Consider the following 10,409-nt stretch of genomic DNA (forward strand, 5'->3'; position numbering starts at 1 on the left):
TTTAGTCATCTGTATTGATTTAGTTGACTTACAAGATTAGTCTTTTTTTTTGGGGGGGGGGGGGGGGGAGAAAGCTCCGCCCACCAGCTCTGGGAGAACTGCAAATTATAGATGAAATCTATATCTGCTGAAAAATACTACACATAAGTTATATAATGGCCAGAAATAGTGCTGCTCCTCATGTACACAACCAGGGCAACGTATCCTGAAAAGAAGCCCCAAAGAATGATGTTTCCACCTCCATGTTTTACAGTTTGGATAAAGTTTTAGGGGTTGTACTCCTCTTTCTTCCTTTAAACACGGCGAGTGGATTTTAGACCAAAGATCTCAATTTTTGCCTCATCAGACCACATGATCTTCTCCCATTCCTCCTCTGGATCATCCAGATGGTCATTAGCAAACTTCTGATGGGCCTGGGCATACACTGGCTTGGGCAGCTGGACCTTGCATGTGCAACAGGATTTTAATCCATGGCGGCATTGTGTGTTACTAATGGTTTTCTTGAAGACTGTGATCCGAGCTCTCTTCAGGTCATTGACCAGGTCCTGCCGTGTAGTTGTGGGCTGATCCCTCACCTTCCTCATGATCATTGATGCCCCACGGGGTGAGATCTTGCATGGAGCCCAAGACCGAGGGAGATTGACTGTCATCTTGAACTTCTTCCATTTTCTAATAATTGCGCCAACAGTTGTTGCCTTTATCCCTGATGCCCTTATACAGGTCTTTGGTCTTGGCCATTGTGGAGAGGTTGGAGTCTGTTTGTTTGCTTGAGTGTGTGGACTGGTGTCTTTTATACAGGTAACAAGTTCAAACAGGTGCAGTTAATACAGGTAATGAGTGGAGAACAGGAGGGCTTCCTAAAGAAAAAATAACAGGTCTGTGAGAGCCAGAATTCTTACTGGTTGGTAGGTGATCAAATTCTTATGTCATGCAATAAAATGCAAATTCATTTTTAAAAGAACCTATGATAAAAATCACAGACCTCTACATTCTTTTTAAGTAGGAAAACCTGCAAAATCGGAAGTGTATCACGGTTTATCAGGGGGCAGTACAGAGATCTCTCCCATGATCTATTATTACCCTGAACTGTATATATAACAAGGGGGCATTCTTTACGTCTAGAGGAAAGAAGGTTTCTACACCAGCACAGATGGGGGTTCTTTACAGTGAGAGCAGTGAGACTATGGAATTCTCAGTCAGAGGATCTGGTCATGGTAGAGGGGCCTGGATACATTTCTGGAGAGTAATAACATTACAGGTTATGGATATTAGATTTATAGGGACAGAATGTTGATCAATGGATTTGTTCTGATTCCATGTTAGAGTTTGGAAGGATTTCCTAGTATGGGGCAATTGGCATCAGCCTCATGTTTTTTTTTTTTTGCCTTCTGGATCAACACAGTAGGCATATAGGTTGAAGTTGATGGACTCTGGTCTTTTTTTAACCTTAAGAACTATGTAACCCCTTAAACTTCTGTATGTGGCCAGTTTTTTTCTTAATCAATACACAATGGCGGCATTTTTACATCATTTTTCAGCGTGGGCCACACATTTTGTTTTAAAAGCTTTTATTTATGTTATATTTACCTAAGTGCTCATGACAGCACCCCTGGAGATGACCTCCCTCCGCAGGACAGGAAACCTGGGAATATAAAAAGGGACACTCCTCTCCACACCTCTGTTCAGGTTTCCTGTCCTCCGGTAGGAGGCCTGGGAGCTGTCTCTGACATACCTCTCCCAAGGGGCTGCAGGTCCTCCGGTAGTGGGGCTCCCTATCCGGCAGAAGTCTCCTCTGGGGAGTAGCCATAAGGCTTCCTGTGGGTCCTGCGGGGGGGGTCCAGTGGCGTCCTGATAGCCCTGCATCTCCATCCTTTCCCCCCCAGGTTTCAGTGGCGTTAGGGAGGTGGGAGCTGTGGAATAGCGTGGCTTCCACCAGCTCTCCCATCTCTGGGGCCGGCGCGTCGTTTGCACAGTAACGCCGGCGGTTGTGACATCAGTCCTGCAGCGTAGCGTCACTTCCAGCTCCATTCAAAAGGGGCACAGGATTTCGTCATTTTGGATCCATTGTCTGCGTTCCTTAGTGTCCGGAACCCAGTGGACAGCAGGCAGCAGTATCCAGCAGCTCAAGCACTGTTCAGCAACCCGAAGTAGTACCAACAGTCTGCAGCAATTCCAGTCCACAACAGCTGAGCAGACCATTCCTGGTTGTCTTGCAGTATTTTTTGCTGAAAACTTCCTCCAGCATGTCGGAACATTCAGCAAATAGAGGTGGATGCTCCAAGAAGAGTAGTTCCAGCCCGGCTACAGAGGGTAGCAAGAAGTCTATCAAGACCCTCTGTTCCCCCTTGAGATTTGAATCTGGTGTTAAATGCCTTATCAGGACCACCATTTGAACCTCTGGATTCTATTTCCATCAAGTTGCTCACCCTCAAGATGTGCTTCCTCTTGGCAATAACAGCTAGAATAGGAGGATTGCAAGCGCTCTCTGCCTTTCCACCTTTACCATCCTTCCTGCCAAAAGTGGTTTCAGAGTTTCATAAATCTCAGGAGATTATCCTTCCCTCCTTCTGTGATGAAATAAGACATGAAGGTGAAGTCAAGTTCCATAACTTTCATGTCAGAAGATGCCTCCTGAAGTATCTGGATACAACTAAGGACTTTCGTTCTACATAAAATCTTTTAGTCCAAATCTCTGGCCTTAACAAAGGCAAGACTGCCTCTAAAAAATTTTTTTCAACTGTAAATGTTTATTAAAGAATTTTTCAGAATACAAATCCAAGAAAGATAAGAGCATACAGGCCATATCAATAGGGCCAAGGACCAAAAACCAGAAGTAAGACAAGGAATATGTAAACAACAATAAGGAGTACCTCAGTAGGCAAAAGACACCCTGCGCATATGAAGGAGGCTTCCATTGATGGGGTGCCAATAACACAAAGACAACCTTATCGGTAATTGTAAGAAAACTAAGGGAGCCTGGTACGCCAATCCACAAAGACAAACTATGGGCCCAAAAAGCCACAAACACGGGAGGGAAAAGAGGGAGGGGAGAGACAAAATTAGACCACAAGACAAAAATAGAACACAGAACAACCACAAGATACAAGAGGAGGAGAAGGAGGGAGAGAAAAAAAGGAAGAAAGAAGAGTTGAAAGGGAGAGAACTCAAGGTGGCTGTCTAATGGAGAATCGGTCCCAAGGTTCTCAAACAGAGAGAAAAGGGGGGCTAGAATTGTTCAGAGAGGCCGTGAGGAATTCCAAGGAGCGGATCTCATGTTTATGGGCCAACAAGTCCCCTTCAGAAGGAGGAAAGGTCCTCTTCCAGCACTTCGCCACCAAAGTTTTAGCAGCCAAGGCTATATGCATAAATAACTTAAACGGCTTTAGAGAGAGTAGGAGGAGATAGGTGAAGTAGGTAAGTCAGAGGGTTCAAAGGGACCATCACATCCAGAACCTCAGATAATAAATGCTGGACTGTTTTCCAATAGTCTATAAGGAGAGGACCAAAAAATATGAAGCACCATGCCTAACCCCACCCCACATGCCAGCATTGAGGAGGGATGTCAGGGTTCAATCTATTTAATAACTCCGGAGTGTGATACCAGCCCATAATCAATTTATACTGAGTTTCCTTATAACCCGTCAAATGGAGGCCTTGGAAGCCCTCTTCCATATGACACACCACTGTGGCAAGGTGATAGTAGTGTTCAGAGCAGCTTCCCAACGGCCCACGTAACGGTGTGACGGGGGGTTGCCATTAGGGGGATGAAGAGGCAAAGAATAGATCTCGAAGAGAAGACCTATCATCTGAGGTCCGCCACGACACAACCTCTCAAAGCCAGTAGGCCGAGAGACCATAGCGGAACCAATCGTGGAGGACATATAGTACCGCAATTGTAAGAAGTGGAAGCGCTCAGACGAGGGGAGCTCCCATCCAGCCACCAACTGATCAAAGGACAGGAGGGAACAAGAAATAGGGTCCATCACATCAGCCCAACAGAAAAGTCCCCAAGAACCCTATTCCCGAACCATAACAGATGACTTACCAGGAGGAAAAGCAGGATGATAGAGGAAGGACCGCAGAGGGGAGGAGGGAGAGAACAGCTTAAATTTGACTGAGCAGTACCCCCATACATACTTAGAGAAGGACATAGGGCCAAGCAGAGGGGAGAGGGAGAGAGCAGATGCCAGGGGGGGGGGGGCATAATAGAGCATTAGGGTGGACAGGGGCCAGCCAAAGCTTCTCCAGTTCCATCCAGCGGCTGAACGCATGGTACGATGACCATGCTGCTAGATGGCGAAGGTGAGCCGCCCAGTAGTATTTCACTACATCTGGAACTGCCAGCCCTCCCATAGCCCGACTAGCCATCATGACTGACATGGGCAAACGGTGTCTCTTACCATCCCAAATAAAACGAAAAATCGCCGATTGGAAGGAGCAAAGGGCAGAGAGCGGGACCCGGACAGGCAACGTCTCAAAATAGTAGAGCAGTTTTGGAAGAATCATCATTTTAACCGCCGCAATACGACCAAAAAAAGAAATATATTGCGACCGCCATTTCTCCAGGAGCTCCCGGAAAAGGGGAAGATAGTTGGTAAAGAGAGGAATAGTGGGAGGTGATATAAACCCCTAGATATTTAATAGCTGATGTAGACCATTTAAAAGAGTACTGAGAGCGCAAGAGGGTAGACAAAGGCAACGGAAGATTAAGAGGAAGTTCTGCAGATTTAGAGAGATTAACCTTATAGCCAGATACTACGCTATAGTCATGGAGAGCTCTCCCATTATGTATGGGAATGCCCGTGATGTCCGGGTCCCTCCGTATCACGGCAGCCAGGGGCTCAATGCAGAGGGCGAATATCAGGGGGGGGACAGCGGATAGCCCTGACGAGTTCCATTAAAGAGAGGGAAGGTGAGGCGTGCGGAAGTTTAAGAGAGGCAGTGGGAGAGGAGTAGAGACCCCGCAGTGCAATCAAAAAGTTGCCTGTGATACCAAATTTCTGGAGAGTGGCAAAAAGAAAGGGCCATCCCAACCTATCAAAGTCTTTCTCAGTGTCCAAACTTAATATCAATGCCTGCTCAGACCTCCGATTGATCAAGTCAACAAGATCCACTACCCTCCTGGTGATCCACTACCCTCCTTGGCGACAGTATAAACCCAGCCTGATCCTTATGGATCAAAGAAGGGAGAAAGGAGCAGAGTCTGACAGGAAAGACCTTAGAAAAAAGTTTTAGGTCAGAATTTAGGTGGGGAATAGGCCTGTAACTAGAGCAGTCATGAGGATCCTTACCGGGTTTAGTTATCCGGGTGATCAATGAGTGCAAAAAGGGCTGTGGGATCTCCTCTTCCCCCCCCCCCCCCACCCCCACCCATAAGAGAATTAAAAAGAGGAACAAGAATAGAGGAATAGGTCTTATAGTTCACGTATGTGAAGCCGTCGGGGCTGGGGGAGCGACCAGCAAGAAGAGATTTGAGAACCTCCAGGAGCTCCTCCTCAGAAATGGGAGCATTGAGGGCCTCACGATCGGCCCCCCGACAGGTTAGGAAGACAGCATCGAGAGAGATAAGACTCCCCGGATCACGCCGCCGGGTCAGACGGAAGCTGAGAGGGAAGAGAATAAAGACTAGCATAGTAATCCGTAAAAGGGAGAGAAATATCAGCAGGGTGGTAGTGAAGAACACCAGAGGGATCCTTCAAAGCAGAGGGAGATTGAGTTGCTGCACGATCCCGTAGGCGTCTGTCTAACATGGTGCGCGCCTCATTTCCTTTTTTATAAAAGCGTTGCTTAGCAAACAACATCTGTAGCTCTACTTTGGAGAGCCCGGTCACCCAACTGGGATTGAGCAGCAATCAAGCGCCTCAGGGTGGACAGAGCGGGAGAGGACAGCAGGAGGGCTTCTTAGCGGGTGATTTGAGCACGAAGTTCCCGGGAGAGGCCCAGAGCGTCACGTTTAAGTCGTGCACTTAGAGCAATACAATGGCCCCGGATGACGGACTTGTGAGCTTCCCAGAGAATGGCCTGTGAGGAGACCGATCCCCCGTTGGTGGCAAAATAGTCCACCAAACACTGCTGGATGGACTCCCGGGAAGGTAGCGACTTCAGAAGAGAGTCATTGAGCTGCCAGTGACAGCTCCTAAGAGAAGAAGGGGAGGGAGAAAAAGAAAGGAGGATGGGACTATGGTCAGACCAGGAGATCGGATCAATGGATGCAGTGGAAAGCATGCGCACCATGGGCAGGTTGCCAAAAAAGTAGTCCATGCGCATGTGCAATTTATGAGGATGAGAGAAAAAGCTGAAAGAGCGGTCCGTCGGGTGGTTAATCCACCACAAGTCATACAGTGAGGAGGCCCAAATAACCCGTCTAAAAATGGAAGCCAAGCGTATTTGAGAAGGGTGCCTATAAATCTTCTATCAGCAAATGGATCAGAGCATCAATTACATTAGCCTACACTACAAAGAATCAGGATCCACCTTTGTTTTTTTTCAGCTCACTGAAATTTATGTTATCTAATGTTTCTAGAGAATGAAAATCATTTTCTATGTTTATTGGCTCCTTTGGAGTACTTTATTTTGAACGGAGGTGTGGAAAGGCGTGTCCCTTATTAAAGTCCCATGATTCCTGTCCTGCGGTGGGAGGTCCTCTCCAGTGGTGCTGTCATGAGCTAATGAAAAACAGATTACCCGGTTCATACACTTCATTTACATTCCATACATCCACTTGGTTTAATGGTATTTTATCACTTCTAGAGGTAATTGATTATTTTTTTTTTATTATTCAAGATATATAATTACACAGAAAAGGAAAAAACTAAAATACAGCAAAGCATACTTCTCAAGTAATAATAAATCCTTTATAAAGATAGCAAGCAAGGCTAATAAGATATCTATCTTCAATTATGTATTATAATACAAACCACCCTTCATCCCCCATCCACACCTCTCAAGTCTTGCTGCAGATGGGGAGGAAAAAAAAAAGATTTTAGAAGAGATGGATAGTTGATGGATAGATATGATTACTCTTCACATAGATAGCTTCTTCATTCTAAAGTAAGAGGTCTACATTTGCCCAAAGTTCTTTAAAGGGGTATTCCAGGAAAAAAACTTTATTTTTTATATCAACTTGCTCCAGAAAGTTAAACAGATTTGTAAATTACTTCTTTAAAAAAAATCTTAATCCTTCCATTAATTATCAGCTGCTGAAGTTGAGTTGTTCTTTTCTGTCTGGCAACAGTGCTCTCTGCTGACACCTCTGTTGTTTGTCTCGGGAAATGCAGAAGTAGAAGAGGTTTTCTATGGAGATTTGCTTCTACTCTGGATAGTTCCAGAGACCGGTGTCATCAGAGAGCACTTGGAAAAGAACAACTCAACTTCAGCAGCTCATAAGTACTGAAAGGATTAAAATGTTTTAATAGAAATGATTTACAAATCTGTTGGAGCCAGTTGATATATATATAAAAAAGTTTTTCCCTGGATAACCCCTTTAACAGATGGGGCTTTTTCACTTTTCCATTGTTTACAAATAATTTTTCTAGCAATATATAAAATTCTGCCCACCGCTGTTCTATAATTTTGTTCTAACTGTATGCCATCCATATAACCCAACAGACATATCTTGGGGTCTTCTGGTATTTTAGTTTCAAAAACATCACCGATCCTCTGTAATACAGAGGACAAGAATACCTTCAGAGCCAAACATTCCCAAAGCATATGTAATGAATCAGCCCCTTCTTGGTGACAACGGGGACATCTGGAATAATTACGGAGACCAGATTACCCGGTAAGTAATCTATCTTTTTGTTCATACACTATTCATTCATATTCCATACATCCACTTGGTTTAATGCAATTTTATCACTTCTAGAGGTAATTGATTTATGATTGTTGGTTACATTTATAGTTTCATGCACACATTACTTATTCAAGCAGAGATAAGGGAAAAGATCAGCTCACCAATGTTGCAGCTTCTTACGGATACCAGCACAACCTTCCTCGTGGAAGCAATCGGACCAACACTGGAGCTGTGTCTCCAGGTGGGGCAATCAGCATGGGATGAGAAGGAACATCCGCCTCCCAGTAGGTAAAATCCAAGGTTTATTGCATCATGTTAAATTCCAAGTGTAACAGACAAATAGGAAATAAAAACGCAAACGAAACGCGTTTCTTTGTGTTTTTATTTCCTTTTTGTCTGTTACACTTGGATTTTAACATGATTCAATAAACCTTGGATTTTACCTACTGGGAGCCGCATGTTCCTTCTCATCCCTTGCTGACACATTACTTATGTTTTTATTTTAATTTCACAATTCTAAATCTAGGTTAACCCCTTGGGGACCAAGCCCATTTTGACATTAAGGACCAGGCCACTTTTCGTTTTTTCACTTTCGTTTTTTCCTCTTCCCTCTCTAAAAATCATCCCTTTCTAAAAATCATATCTCTTTCAATTTTGACAATAAATGACATCGCTTATTTTATTACAAAATATGTGGCAAAAAAGAAAATTATTTGTGCGGTAAAAAAAAAAAAACACCAATTTTTGTGGGCTTCCGTTTCTACTTTTGGTAAAAATGACACCTTATATTTATTCTGTAGGTCCATATGGTTACAGTAGTACCCAATTGTCTGTTTGCTGCCAACCTGCAGCATTTCTCCTGAAGTAGTTCTCCCAGGGGATCTACAACCTCAAGAACTGCTCGTCTGACCACACTGACTCCGCACAGGTTACAGGGGTACTCCAGTGGAAAACACATTTTTTTAAATCAACTGGTGCCAGAAAGTTAAACAGATTTGTAAATTACTTCTATTTAAAAATCCTATCCCTTCCAGTAATTATCAGCAGTTGTATGCTGCACAGGAAGTTGTATTTCTTTCTGGAATTCTTTCCAGTCAGACCACAGTGCTCTCTGCTGGCACCTCTGTCCATGTCAGGAACTGTCTAAAGCAGGAAAGGTTTTCTTTGTGGATTTGCTTGTACTCTGGAAAGTTCCTGACATGGACAGAGGTGTCAGCAGAGAGCACTGTGTGTGGTCAGACTGAAAATAATTCCAGAAAGAAATACAACTGTGGAGCATACAGCAGCTGATAAGTACTGGAAGGCTTAAGATTTTTAAATAGAAGCATTTTACAAATCTGTTTAACTTTGTGGCACCAGTTGATTTAAAAAAATTAGTTTTCCACAGGAGTACCCATTTAACTCCTTTACTGTCACTTCCTAGTACTGTTGTTCGAACTGTTTGAGCTATGTGTCCCCACGCTGTGGATGAAGTTAAACGAAACCAATCATCAGATTTTACCCTATATATCTCTTGGCAAAGCATTATATAGGGTAAAATCTGTATCCTCACCATCCCCAGGGGACGCTCCTGCCCCAGGGATGGTGAAGATATGAACTTATAAACTAGTCACCGCCGCGGCCTTAAGTATTCCCCTGGGCGGGGATTCCTTTTACCAGGTCCCGTTACTGCAGCCGGCAATGACGCCCCCTCAGCTTGATTGACGGGCCGCGCCATCGCTCTACTCCGTCTGTTCAGTGAGCAGAGCGATGACGAGGCCCGTCAATGAACATATAGGTTTTCACAACCATTTTGACCATATTTGCAGGAACCTGGACTTATTATGGTTTGTATGTATTGATCTTTCCCAGTTAAGTATAATTTCCATCTTATCATTAAAATGCCATATCGTTGGGGGTCTAACGTGCTTCCAAAACTAGCAATTGTTTTCCTAGCCATATATATAATCAACGACTAACTGCTACTTCCTCATTTTCCCCAATTGGTAAGTCTTTAATATACCCTAAAATACAGGTTATAGGGGTTCTTGGGGTACTAATAGCAAATACGTAATCAATTGTACTTAGAATAGATGACTGATAATTATAAATAAAAGGGCAGCTCCACAACATGTGGAGGTCAACTCCACCTTGAGACCAGCGCTGACATAGAGAGATTTTTTTTTTAAAAACTATTCTATGGAGAAAAACTGGTGTCTGATAAACCGGGTACAACATTTATTATTCCACAAGCGACTGATCAGGGACAGCTTTTGTTTTCTAAATGCCCCAACCTATCGCTTCTCCTGAAAACTAGAGAGTAATAACCTGTATAATGTAGAGATAAACCCCCAGACTGATACAGTGAGGTATTAAATCCAATGCTAAATCCCTATCGCACTGCAAGGGAACCAAGTTCTGTTGAGTGTTAAAGGCATGTCTCAATTGTAAATAATTAAAAAGGGAGTGACGATTGAGATTGAAATCCTTTTGGAATTCATCAAATGAGCCAAATACACCTTTCTTAAATAAATCCCTAATTAATAGTATTCTTGCCTTTTTCTACACCATGGAACTATCCAACTTTCCATATTCTGGTAGCAGAGAGTTGTCCCAGAAAAAGGTGTACTCAGTAATT

The sequence above is a fragment of the Hyla sarda genome, chromosome 9 (assembly GCF_029499605.1).
Source record: "Hyla sarda isolate aHylSar1 chromosome 9, aHylSar1.hap1, whole genome shotgun sequence".
Classification (NCBI taxonomy): Eukaryota; Metazoa; Chordata; class Amphibia; order Anura; family Hylidae; genus Hyla; species Hyla sarda.